This window comes from Panthera tigris, chromosome E2 (genome assembly GCF_018350195.1).
Source record: "Panthera tigris isolate Pti1 chromosome E2, P.tigris_Pti1_mat1.1, whole genome shotgun sequence".
Lineage (NCBI taxonomy): Eukaryota > Metazoa > Chordata > Mammalia > Carnivora > Felidae > Panthera > Panthera tigris.
In genome coordinates this window covers 58,244,820-58,255,521 of record NC_056674.1, presented here as the reverse complement: position 1 = coordinate 58,255,521, position 10,702 = coordinate 58,244,820, and the positions used below count along the sequence as shown (strand labels likewise).

Genomic DNA, 10,702 nt, shown 5'->3' with positions numbered 1-10,702 from the left:
CAAGACCCTCTTGACTTCCTCTTGACTGAGTGCATTTTGGCCTGGGATGACCTTGTCCGTGTAGACTCTGGCCTCCTGGCCTGGGTTTCCCCCCGTTTCCCACCACGGCAGCTGTGTCTGTGCTCCCCTCCCCCGCACCCCTCAAGCCCGCACTTAATTCTTAAGTATCCCGTGCTTAAATATCCTGTTCTTAAGCTGAACATGTTTGGTGATGGATGTGAAGACAGACGGATAAATGGTAGCTGGATGGATGGCTACGGCGATAGATGATAGATAGATAGATACCAATAGATAAATCAGCTGAACTGCCTTGATCCTAGAAGCCCAACACAGATCCAGCAGAGATCACTGGATCAATTCAAGGCTTACACCCAGGTGTCTACACCCACGGTCTACAGACAAGTACAGAAGACGGCCCCCGTCCTCCGGCCAATCAAACCTAGAGCGCTCGGGCCCCCATCTTCCAGGGAGCCAAGGGGACAGTCCACGGACAAACTGAACCGACCCCTGGCCACACCCAGTGCTTCCCTTACAGGCCAAGGTCACTTTCCTCACCCGTAAAACGGGGCGACGTTCGTTGTACCTACCCGCGTCCGTGTCCCAAGGCCGCTGTAACAAACGACCACTAACTGGGCGGCTTACAGCGACAGCAATTTCTTCTCTCACAGTTCTAGAAGCCAGAAGTCTGGCATCTTGTTTTGCTGAGCTAAAAATCAAGGTGTCAGCACGCTGGCTTCCTCTCTCCTCCAGAGTCTGACATCTGCTGCCTTTTCTCGACTCACGGCCCCGGGGCTCAGCCTCTGCCTCTGGGCCCACACGGCTTCTACTTCTCTACGTGGAATCTCCCCCTCCCGCATCTCCGAGAACGCTCGCGATCGCGTTCAGGGCCTACCTAGACCCCCCAACACACTCTCCGCGCCCCCCCAAATTGGAACTCGGTCGCATCCGCAAGGTGGTCTTGGGGCCAGAGAAGGCGGGGTTCACGGGCGCCACGCTTTAGGACACGGACTATCTTGGGGGGGGCCGTTACCCAGCTGACCACGCTGCCCCCGTAAGGGTGGCCTCAGGCACTGCAACGGCCCTACCAACACCGGCCGTCTCAACGACACCACGGATCCAGCTCAGTTGTGGAGCCGACGTGAACGTGGGAGCAAACGGAAATTTCTGGGCGTTCTGTGAGTCCAGAAAATAGAAACGGCGCTCACTCGCTTGTTTGGGGAAACCGGAGCCTCTGCCGTTTTTCTGGCTGAGGCCGTCCACTTTTCTGTGGCCACGGACCCGCGCGCCCCTTCCCTGCAAAGGGTCGGTCCACACGGCTCACTGAGAGACCCGGTTTGGAGGAATGATTGCCTCAGCACCGGAGCACAGACAAAGCAGAAAGCTCCCCGTTGCGGTGTCACTGGAAGTCAAGAGAGTCCGAACCCGCAAACGCTGAGAAGGGAGAGCGGAATCCACTTTCCAAGAAGCTGGTGGATGCCAGAGATACCTCGTCTCGTGCCAAGTCCCGGGAGCCCCAGGAGCCCGCCCTGGACGAGACCCTAGACCTGCACATTAGCCTGCCATCTGGTTTCTGCCCCGTGGATGACCGAAAACAAAACAAAACAAAACAAAACCCCAAACCGAGACATGTAAGAGGGAGTAGAGAAAAGGGTGACTTAGACCTCGGGGCGGGAAGACTGCCTGTGTTTTTCAGTGCATGTGGGGCCATAAAAGAACCAGCCCCATTAACCCCTCAGGGGCTGGAGTAAATCCACTTTCTTTTCAGATGCTGGCGAATCCCCGTGATGGATACGTGACCGGGAAATGTTGGTGGGGGCTGGGTATTAACATTTCTATCACATTTTTCTTTCGTGCGGTAATTGCAGCAGAAGGACGGGGCTCACCCTCAGCAGACACTGCGAGCGTATTTGTGTGTGTTCCATCAACACGCCCACAGCTCACTTCCAAACCGATCAACACATAACATCAACAGAGAGATAGAAGGCAAAAATGGCAGAATGGTAACAGCTGTTGAATGGGGGTCACGGGTAAACACTGGTGTCCATCATTCTTAACTGCTCTGTGTGTTTGACAAGTTTTCATAATAAAAAGCTGGCGGGTTAGGGGAGACAGGAGAGATGACCGGGTGAAGCCGAGTCCTTCCGATGGTCTTTCCAAGACTCCACTCGATGGGTGGAAGGAAAACCTTCAGAGAACTTGAGCCAAAATGCTGAGGGGCGGTGGGGAACAGCTGTGAGTCGCTCCGTGCCTGGGAACAGCCCCGTAAATCCGATGTCGGCCAAGGGGCGCGTTAAAGGTTGGTCACTGTAGGGGTTTGCGGGTGGGAGCAGACTTCTGAGTCGGCTGTACGTGGGACGGCTGTTCTGACACAGAAGAATCCGGAGACCCCGATTTCCAGAGGGAAGGACCCCACGAGGCTCACACAATCACGGTCTTTCGGCTGTGATGAACACTCCCCTCAGCCTCCCTTCCACCCCCTCTGATCAGTCCCAACCAATCGTGCGATCGTGTCCCTCCAGAGCGATTGGTCCGACAATGGGCACGTGACCCAGCTCTGGTCAATGACTTGTAAGACGTCAGCCAGGGTGCTTCTGGGAAGAGGCTCCTCACTCCCAGGAGAGCGCCCCGGAAGAGGTGGTCTCTTCTCGGTCTGGATCCTGTCACCCGAATGTGATGTCCGGAGCGACTGCCGCCATCTTGTGACCAAAGACAAAGCCAGTGTCAAAGTCGGCAGATGGAAAGGACCTGGGTCCTTGGGGACATCTGTGAGCTGACCTTGAAGGCCACCCATAACTCCCCACTAAGGAAATCATAGATGTCCTTATGCTGTAAGTCTGTTGGACTTCACTTCTCGTATTTCTGCTACAAGGCCGAGAAGCGGTACCGTGCCAACCCACATCAGGCCTTTGAGTTAGGAAAGGTATCTCTTCCTCCAGGAAGACACCCAGCTTGGGGAACAGGATGCAGCTGGCTTTCGACCCCAACTTGCCCCCGATTCCAGGAACCTCCGCCCATGAGCGACCCACACAGTGGTCATAGAGGACATCTGGCAAAAACGCCGGGGTCCCACCTGCCAGGCTGGTACCTCAGCAAGAACAGAGACACTGCTCCCTCCATTCCTGGATGATCCTGGCCTTTGAGAAGTTCAGGATGGTGCCAGGGGTGGGGCAGCCGTCACCCTCCCACTCAACCCGCCCTTCGTGCGTACTTAAGTTTTGAACAATTCGCATTTCCTTGACTGTTATCCAAAGAGCTGTTTAAGCACCCCCCACCACTTCCTTTCCAACCAGAGTGGCCCGTGAGCACCCCTCCTGGAAATCCTGGAAACGTGGCTGTGGGGGGAGCTCCTCCTTCCGTCCGCCCCGCACCCAACCCGGTGGGGCTGCGGGGACCGTCACGGTGGCCAGCTCACAGTTTCTGAGACCCTGGCTGCTCTCTTGGCTCAGCTGAGGACTCAGAGGCGGGCGGATACAAGCTTCCCACGAAACATCCTCAGGAGCCAGATGTTTCCAAAGCGCATCCAAACCTCTGCCCGCTGGCCTCCCCCAGGGCTTGGGCTCGCTGACCTGGGAAGCGAGGGGGCGTTGGTGGGGCCCCGAGGGATGGGGGGCAGGATGGAGTTCAAGGGCCGGGAGAGTATTTTGATCTTGACCCCTGGGGCTCCGTGCGAGAGGTGGCCGGGCCCTCGACTTCTGTTTCCCATTCTAAAAGGAGACGGCGTCAGCTTCCCCTTCTGAGTCGGGCCGAATTCCACTGCTGGCCCACGGCGAACCGTGCGGACCCTGCCCAGGCTTCCGCGAGGCCCAGACGGGCACACTGGCTGGCCTTCTCCCAGCTCCAGGGGCCCAGGACACCCCGCAGAGGCAGCTCGGGCTGGTGGTCGGAGGTGGGGAGTTTGGAGTCCATGGGATCCAAGTTCAAGCATCAGCAGTGCCTGCTCCTGGACGTGTGACTTAACCTCTCTGGTCCTGCTTGCTGTCTAGGAAAGGGGGATGTTAACCAGGAGCTCCCTCTCGGGGCTTCTGGCAGGACTTCATACACACAAGGCACGTAACACACCCCCTGGGCCTGGCGTAAGCGTCCGGAGACGGGTCTGGTTACCGGTAAGAGTTCACCGCCCTTTCCAGTTTGCAAAGCACTATGGCGGCTGTTACCTTAGCACCTGAATAGCTGCTGCGGGGGCTCAGAGGCGGGCTGCACCTGTCCCGAAGCAGGAGGTCAGCTGGCTCCAGGCCCCGTGCCCCTCGCTGTCCCCTTTCCGCCTTCCCGCTGCCTCTAAGCTGTGGGTGCCCAGCACAGCCGCCTGAGAGGCCAAGAGCGGGCCCCGGGTCGGGTTCCGGTGTTGATATTAACGTGCTGGATGACTTTGGGCAAGAGGCTTCCCCTTTCTGTCCTGTCTTTCAGAGTCGAAAGCCGCATCATCTCCAGAGTACCTTCTCCCAAATTCGACAGGCTGAGAATCTTCCGCTACCAGGGAGGTCGACTGCCTCACTCACGTTTGTATCCTCACCGCGAGCCGCTCTCGTGCCGGACGTCAGCTAGACGCTCCGACTACATTATTCTAATCCTGACACCAAGCCCTGGGGGGGAAGCCATTTTGTTCCCAGTGTGCAGACAGGGAAACTGAGGCTCGGGGAGGAGAAAGGACTTCAAGAAGGCCACACCAGTGAGTGCTAGAGATGGGCTTGAGCCCACGATGATCAGGCTCCAGACGCAGCCGTCCCCAGAAGGTGCCTTCCGCCGGGCCCTGCACGGCTCTTTGTAAACGACCAGGCTTCGCCCTTGGCCGTCAAACTTGGGAGCGAACAAATCACACGATGTTGCCGATTTGAGGACGGCCAGAGCCACGGGGCAGAGAAACCCATCCAGCATCCCTCTTCCGTGAACATCCACCGTGCACCTGTCCCGTGCCGGCCTGGTGCTGGGTGTGGAGTTCAAGACAACACAGGACCTACCCGGCCTGGCCCCGAGAAGCTCTGCCCGGCAGGCAGCATCGCAAGTCACGGACGAATGCAAAACAGTGCGGCGAGAGCGCAAGCGAGGGCCAAGGACTTTCCGATGAAACCCAGAAGGTTCCACTCAGGTCTCGCCTTCCGCGTACCTCTTCCTTGCGTTTTCTCCGCTTGAGGCCGTGCACACGTCGGAGCCCCGCTCAATGGAGGCTGGAGAGCTGTTTCTCCTGCTTCTGCATTGCCCGTCTCATACAACACCTGGCATGGAGGTTTCTTAACTGGCCCACGAAGCGGTGAGTGGGCAAGCGGGTGAGGGAGTTAACGAGCGTAGCACTTAGGCGTAGAGACCGTTATTTTCTATATGACCTGCGTGGGCGTCGAGCCCATGGTGGTACCTTACTGAGGACGACCTTCGTTTACACAGGACACGTGAGCTTCTCGGTCGCTGCTCACAACTTAGGACCCAGCGCGTGGCCCGCGTATCGGCTTGTGCGTCTCGGGAGCTGGGCTCTACTGTTGGCTTGGCTGCTGATCCCCTGAGACGTAAAATCAACTCTTCCCCCCGCCCCCCTAGCCTCTGCGTCCCGATCTTTTGTATCCCACAGAGAAATCTGAGCGCCCTCCCCGCTCCTCGGAGGTTTGCAAGGCCGGCGACGTTCCGGAAGGCACCGCGCCAGCCCACGAGGGGTAATGACGAGCCTCGCGTTCCGCGGACCTCGCGTGGGCGGCTTGGATCAGCCACACTGGGAGTGGTTACCCCACGGAAATTGGTATGTGTGGGGTTTGTTGTTGTTGTTGTTGCTTCTGGAAAAGAGTTAGATTTCTAGCAGGACCTTTCTAGTGTACCACTTTAAAAGGTCCAAATCTCTTTGAAGTATCTGGTGTTCTCTTTAAGATCCCTCTGTGTTTTGCAATTACCCAGAAAACATCATCTTTTCTGTTAATAAAACATTTAATGACTCGTTGCGGTACTCTGTCCACCCCTCCCTAATCTCTTATCGAAATGAATGCTCCAAGAAGGCTTCTGGGTTTATCCTGTGCGTTTTTACGTCCGCCCGCAACCGGCTTTCCCCGTTGGGAGAACAGAGCCTGGGCAAAGGAAGCGGGAACAGGTGGCGCTGGGTGCCAGAGTGCCAGGGGCACCTCATTAGACATCTGTCCCCACCCACAGACTGTGCTGCACAAGGGACTTCGGGCGACAGAGGACTGGCTCATTGGTCGTAACAAAGTTGCACAGGGGCGGTCAGGGGCGCAGATGAGCCCAGGGGGGGTCCCGACCCTCCACATCTTTATTCACCTGCATCAGGATCACCTGCTGAGTTCATGAGAATGCAGATTCCCAGGCCCGTCACACCCAGGAACGAGCCCCTTAAGGAGGTCTCTGTCTGCGGGTGACGGTGCCCAGTCCAGCAGTGCGGGGGGTGGTGGGGAGGGGCCAGCAGTGCATGGGGGGGGGGGCAGGGGCAGAGCACAAGGACCTGGGCCCCGTCCAGCTCAGCGAAGGTACCAGAGCCGTCCCCCGACTCACACAGCCTGGGCCCGAGCCCCCCTCTGCTGTGCTGTGTGACCGTCCCCTTCTCGGGACAATTCAACCAGACACCCTGTGGTTGGCAGGTCAGCAGGCCGTGAGCCCTCAGCAGGGGGGACAGGCCCTGGGAGCCCCCTCAGTGCCGCGCTCGTGGGGCGACTGCTCCTCTGAGTCTGCCGCCAGCCTGAACCACCAGCCAGGGCAGGCATTTTGTCTCTGTGCGCCCTCCCCGCTCCTCGGAGGGGCCCCCGCGGGGACCTGGGCGCTCAAGGACACAGGTCCAGCTGCCATCAGGGACACATCAGTTCCCTTTCTGAGTGGGCGACAGTGACCCAGGCCACACAGACTCAGCGACCCACCCGGCTGCTTGCCAGGAGCTAAAATGCAGGGAGACACCTTCCCCTCCCCTCCTGAGTGGATCTGCCCGGTATTTGCCACAGGGATCACCACCGGTTACTTCCACTGAGGGACTTTGGGCTCTCCCGCTCACCTCTGTCCTCGGGGCCCTGGGAAACAGCAACTGTCCCCGAGCCCTGGTGGAGGGGAGGATACTCATCTCAGGCTGTTGAAGCCACTTGGCCAAGGCCACCCAGACTGGAAACAGCTGGGCCGGGACTGGAAGCCAGGACAAGCCCTTAACCATCACCCGGCCATGGCCTGCGTCCTGGGCACCGGGGGGCTGAGGCTACAGGCTTGTTGAAATGAACCCCGAGCCACTGCTTGGCCCAGAAATCTAACCGGGAAAATAGCGTCACCGAGACTGAGAGCCCACTGTGCGCGAAGCATTCTCCATGGGTCATCTTACCTCGCTGAGACTGTCGGCAGGGACCGGCCGGGTGGCACTGAGGCCGTGCCTGGAAGTAAGACTCCCGTGTGTCCGTCCCACCTGCACCACAGTGAGCTCTGAGCAAACCCGGGGCTGCCTGGAAAGTCGACACAGGAGCCCCCCGGGACTCAGGGAGGGCGAGGGACACACCCGAGGTCACACAGCGAGCTGCTGTCCGAGTCTGTCTTAGAACGTGGGCTTGTGCTTTCCTCTGCTGGTTCCGGCACGATCCAGCCGGCCAGGCTCCCGCGTCAGGAGTAAAGCGCCAGCCAGAGGGGAGCTCGGCCCCAGAGAAGACATTCTCGCCCAGGCCGCACGAGCTGGCTCATCTCTCTCTTACTTTCTCGTCTGCGTCAGATTTAGGATCGAGGCCCCGGAGCTCAGTTCGGCTCAGGCTGCCCTGGGCCAGGTCAGCATCGCCCGGACCACTCGCGCTCTGCTTCCCAACGCGGGGTCATCCGCCGTGGATCGCTTTGGTCTCCGTCCATAGATGTAGCATTTCTTCTGTCTGGGAATGGCCCAAATTAACTTGGTGCCTATCAAATTAACACCCTGAAATGTTCATATCTGTGGTTTTGGAGCGTGAATGAACCAGAGGAAATCCCCAGCGGAAATTCGCCTTCACGGAAGCCAGCCACGGACAAGCGCTGGGACACGGCCGCACCTTCCAGAAACAACATGGGCACCCACGTCAGGGCACCTGGAAATGTCCACCACCCTCCCTGGGTTTGAATGTTCGGTCAGCCAGAGCCGCTGACCTCCTCCTGTGTGCCAGGCACCTGCAGAAGCTAGACATGCACAAGACACAGTCCCTGCCCTCATGGCATTTACCGTTTAGCGGGAAGCCACCAACGGCATTAATGTCACAGGGTAGCAAGTGCTCCCAAGAAAAACAAGGCTGGACAACAGCGGAGTGAGGACAGCTCTCTGAGGAAGTCACATCTGAGCAGATCCCTGGACGAAGTAAAAGAAAAGCCATGTGGACGATTGGGAGGGATGATCGGGGGGGGGGGGGGGGAACAGCAGTGCAAAGGCCCTGAGGTAGGACCATGCCCATCACATATGAGTGCAGCAAAGAGCCCTGCGAGGCTGCCGTGGGGTGAGGGGTGGGACAGAGGATGGAGAGCTTGTCCCCCAGGAAAGCCAGTCCTGGACGTCATCCCAAAAGAGAAAGCATGCAGCATCGTCCGCAAGGATCAGAAATTTCCAGACCACCCCGACGACCACCCACACGCGGACAGCTGAATGGAGGACGGCATACTGGCTCTGTCGGGCCGATTCTGCAACAATGGGGAAAACCTGCATGATATAATGTTAAAACAAAACAAAAAAAAAAAAACACAGAACTTTTTTAATCACAGCTCAGAATATGGTCTCCAGCCGGAATGAAGACCAAAGCTGTTGGTGTGGTCTGGGGGGGGCGGGAGGGGGAATGTGGGGAGAAGTTCTTTTTTTCCCTGTTTCAAATTTTATATAATGCGGTTGCTGTATTATTTTTATAATTTTCAAAAAAATTAAGGTGAAAGATGTGTCTCAACCAAACCGATGGCAGAGTGAGGGAGGCAACGAGAAAGGTTAGTTTCCCTTCCTCACGATACCAAACCCCCACCCCCAACACACACACACCGATGTTTCGGGTTTTCTCACCGGGGCCTTCTGGAACGCGGCCAGACGCAGGGGACGCCATGCTCAGCCTCAGAGAGCCACAGGGCTTCCTCGGATTGGGGGAGCCCTGCCCCTGAGCATAACTAGATTTCTAGAACAGGGCACATGACCTGGAGAGACCTTGCCCCCAAACACCTCCCCGGCTTCTGCCCGACACCCCACTGCGTGAGGCTCATCTGAGCCACAGGGATTCCTCCGAGCCCCCAGTGGAGACAGCCCAGCGCTCCCTCGCGTCGTATCCCACGTAAGGCCAGCCTGGGGTCCGGGCTCACCGCCTCCGGCCCAGCGTTAAACAGCCCCCCAGCCGCTCTGTGGCTGTCCCCACACTTGCAGGCAAGTCAGAGGCACAAATGCCCTGCGTGGCCGCCCCCGCCCTCGGTGCAGGGCACGAGGCCCGGAGGGGACTCACAAGGAAGCTCCTGCTTCCTTCTGTCCCCCCAGCTCGCCTAAACCTCTCTCCTTCCCCAGGTGCCGCCCAGCCAAGCTGGCTGCTGCTTCCTGAAGGACACTGCTGCTCTCTGGACTGAAGGCAGCCTGCCCACCCAGCTCTGTGTTTGGCTGAGCCCTTGACATCGGCTCAGACGTCCCCTCTTCCAAGCAGCCCTCCCTGACTTCACCACATCCCAGCGAGGACCAGGAGACCATCCAGGCCCCCCCCCTGCCCACACCAGCACCCATCCTGACTAGCCGGGTGGGAAGAACCTGCCTCCTTCCCCCCACACACATCCCTGGGATGCCAGTCCACAGGCCATGGTGCAAGAGCGAGCCCAGGTTAGAGAAAAGGCAGCATGAATGAGTGGGAGAGGGGCTCATGTGAGCCTGGGACAGACGAGGCACCCGAAATAGGCAGGAGTGCCTGGACGGCCCCCGCTGAGAGAGCCATGGTATCGTGGGCTGGGGAGAGGTGGCCGGTCCAGGCTTGGTGGGGAGGGACCAGCCAGGCAAGCCCAGCCCCCAGCCCCCCAGCCCCCAGGAACCCATTTGCCTTCTATGTCATAGGACAGGATACTCGCTGGCAGAGAAAGAACCTGGCATCTGCTAAGTGAGCCCCCAGGACCGGCAACCTCTGGGCCTGCGCTGGCTGACCGGGTCCCCCGGCGCCCAGATGGGGCCGGGTGGGTTTCCTCCCCCAGCCTTCCCACGCAGCTTTCCACGTGATGAGGGTCTTTGTCTCCCAAACAGGGATAGGAAATAAACTGTCCTGTTGTTGTATTTTTTTAAATCTCGTTGCAAAAATAAATTCAGAACATAGAGAAAAAAATCCAAAGACGAAACCCACGAGCGGACTCATTTCTACACCCGCCCTCGGAAGGGTCGGCCAGGTTTAAAGAGGACCTGCGTGGGAGGGTTCACGGCCACGCCACGGCCACGCCACACATTCTAGTCCCCGGAGATTTTCAAAGTGCAGGTGCCCGGGTGCTGCGGACAAGAGAAGGGGTGGCCTATGGCCTTCAAGAGCCATTCGCTTGGGTCCCAGATCTTAACGGTTTCCTATTTTCACCTCCCTCTATGTTCCCAGCTGGACTCCACTCAGCGCGCAAGGGGTCTGATTGAGTGAACAGAGACTGCATCTGCTCAGGCTGCGGGGACCCACGAGCCCCGGGGTCGTGGAGAGCAAAAATGCAGAAGTGTGCAGTCCGATCAGGCCTGCAGGGTCTCGGGGTGGAGCAGGGTGGTCCCCTGGCCTCCACACGAAGGGTCCAGGGACCCGGCCAGAGCCCCCACCCGCTG

The 10,702-nt window shown here is 58.5% G+C and overlaps 1 long non-coding RNA gene across 2 annotated transcripts; it reads left to right on the top strand.

Moving 5' to 3' along the window:
- The first annotated feature begins 1,899 nt into the window (after positions 1 to 1,899).
- Positions 1,900 to 10,238, top strand: LOC107179694. Of its 2 annotated transcripts, XR_001510368.2 has the most exons (5): positions 1,900 to 4,103; positions 4,405 to 5,245; positions 5,558 to 5,722; positions 8,826 to 8,880; positions 9,440 to 10,238. It is a non-coding gene; the product is annotated as an uncharacterized LOC107179694 (long non-coding RNA). The 2 variants fall into 2 exon arrangements; XR_006211942.1 differs by having other exon boundaries at positions 4,405 to 5,722.
- Positions 10,239 to 10,702: the final 464 nt, after the last annotated feature.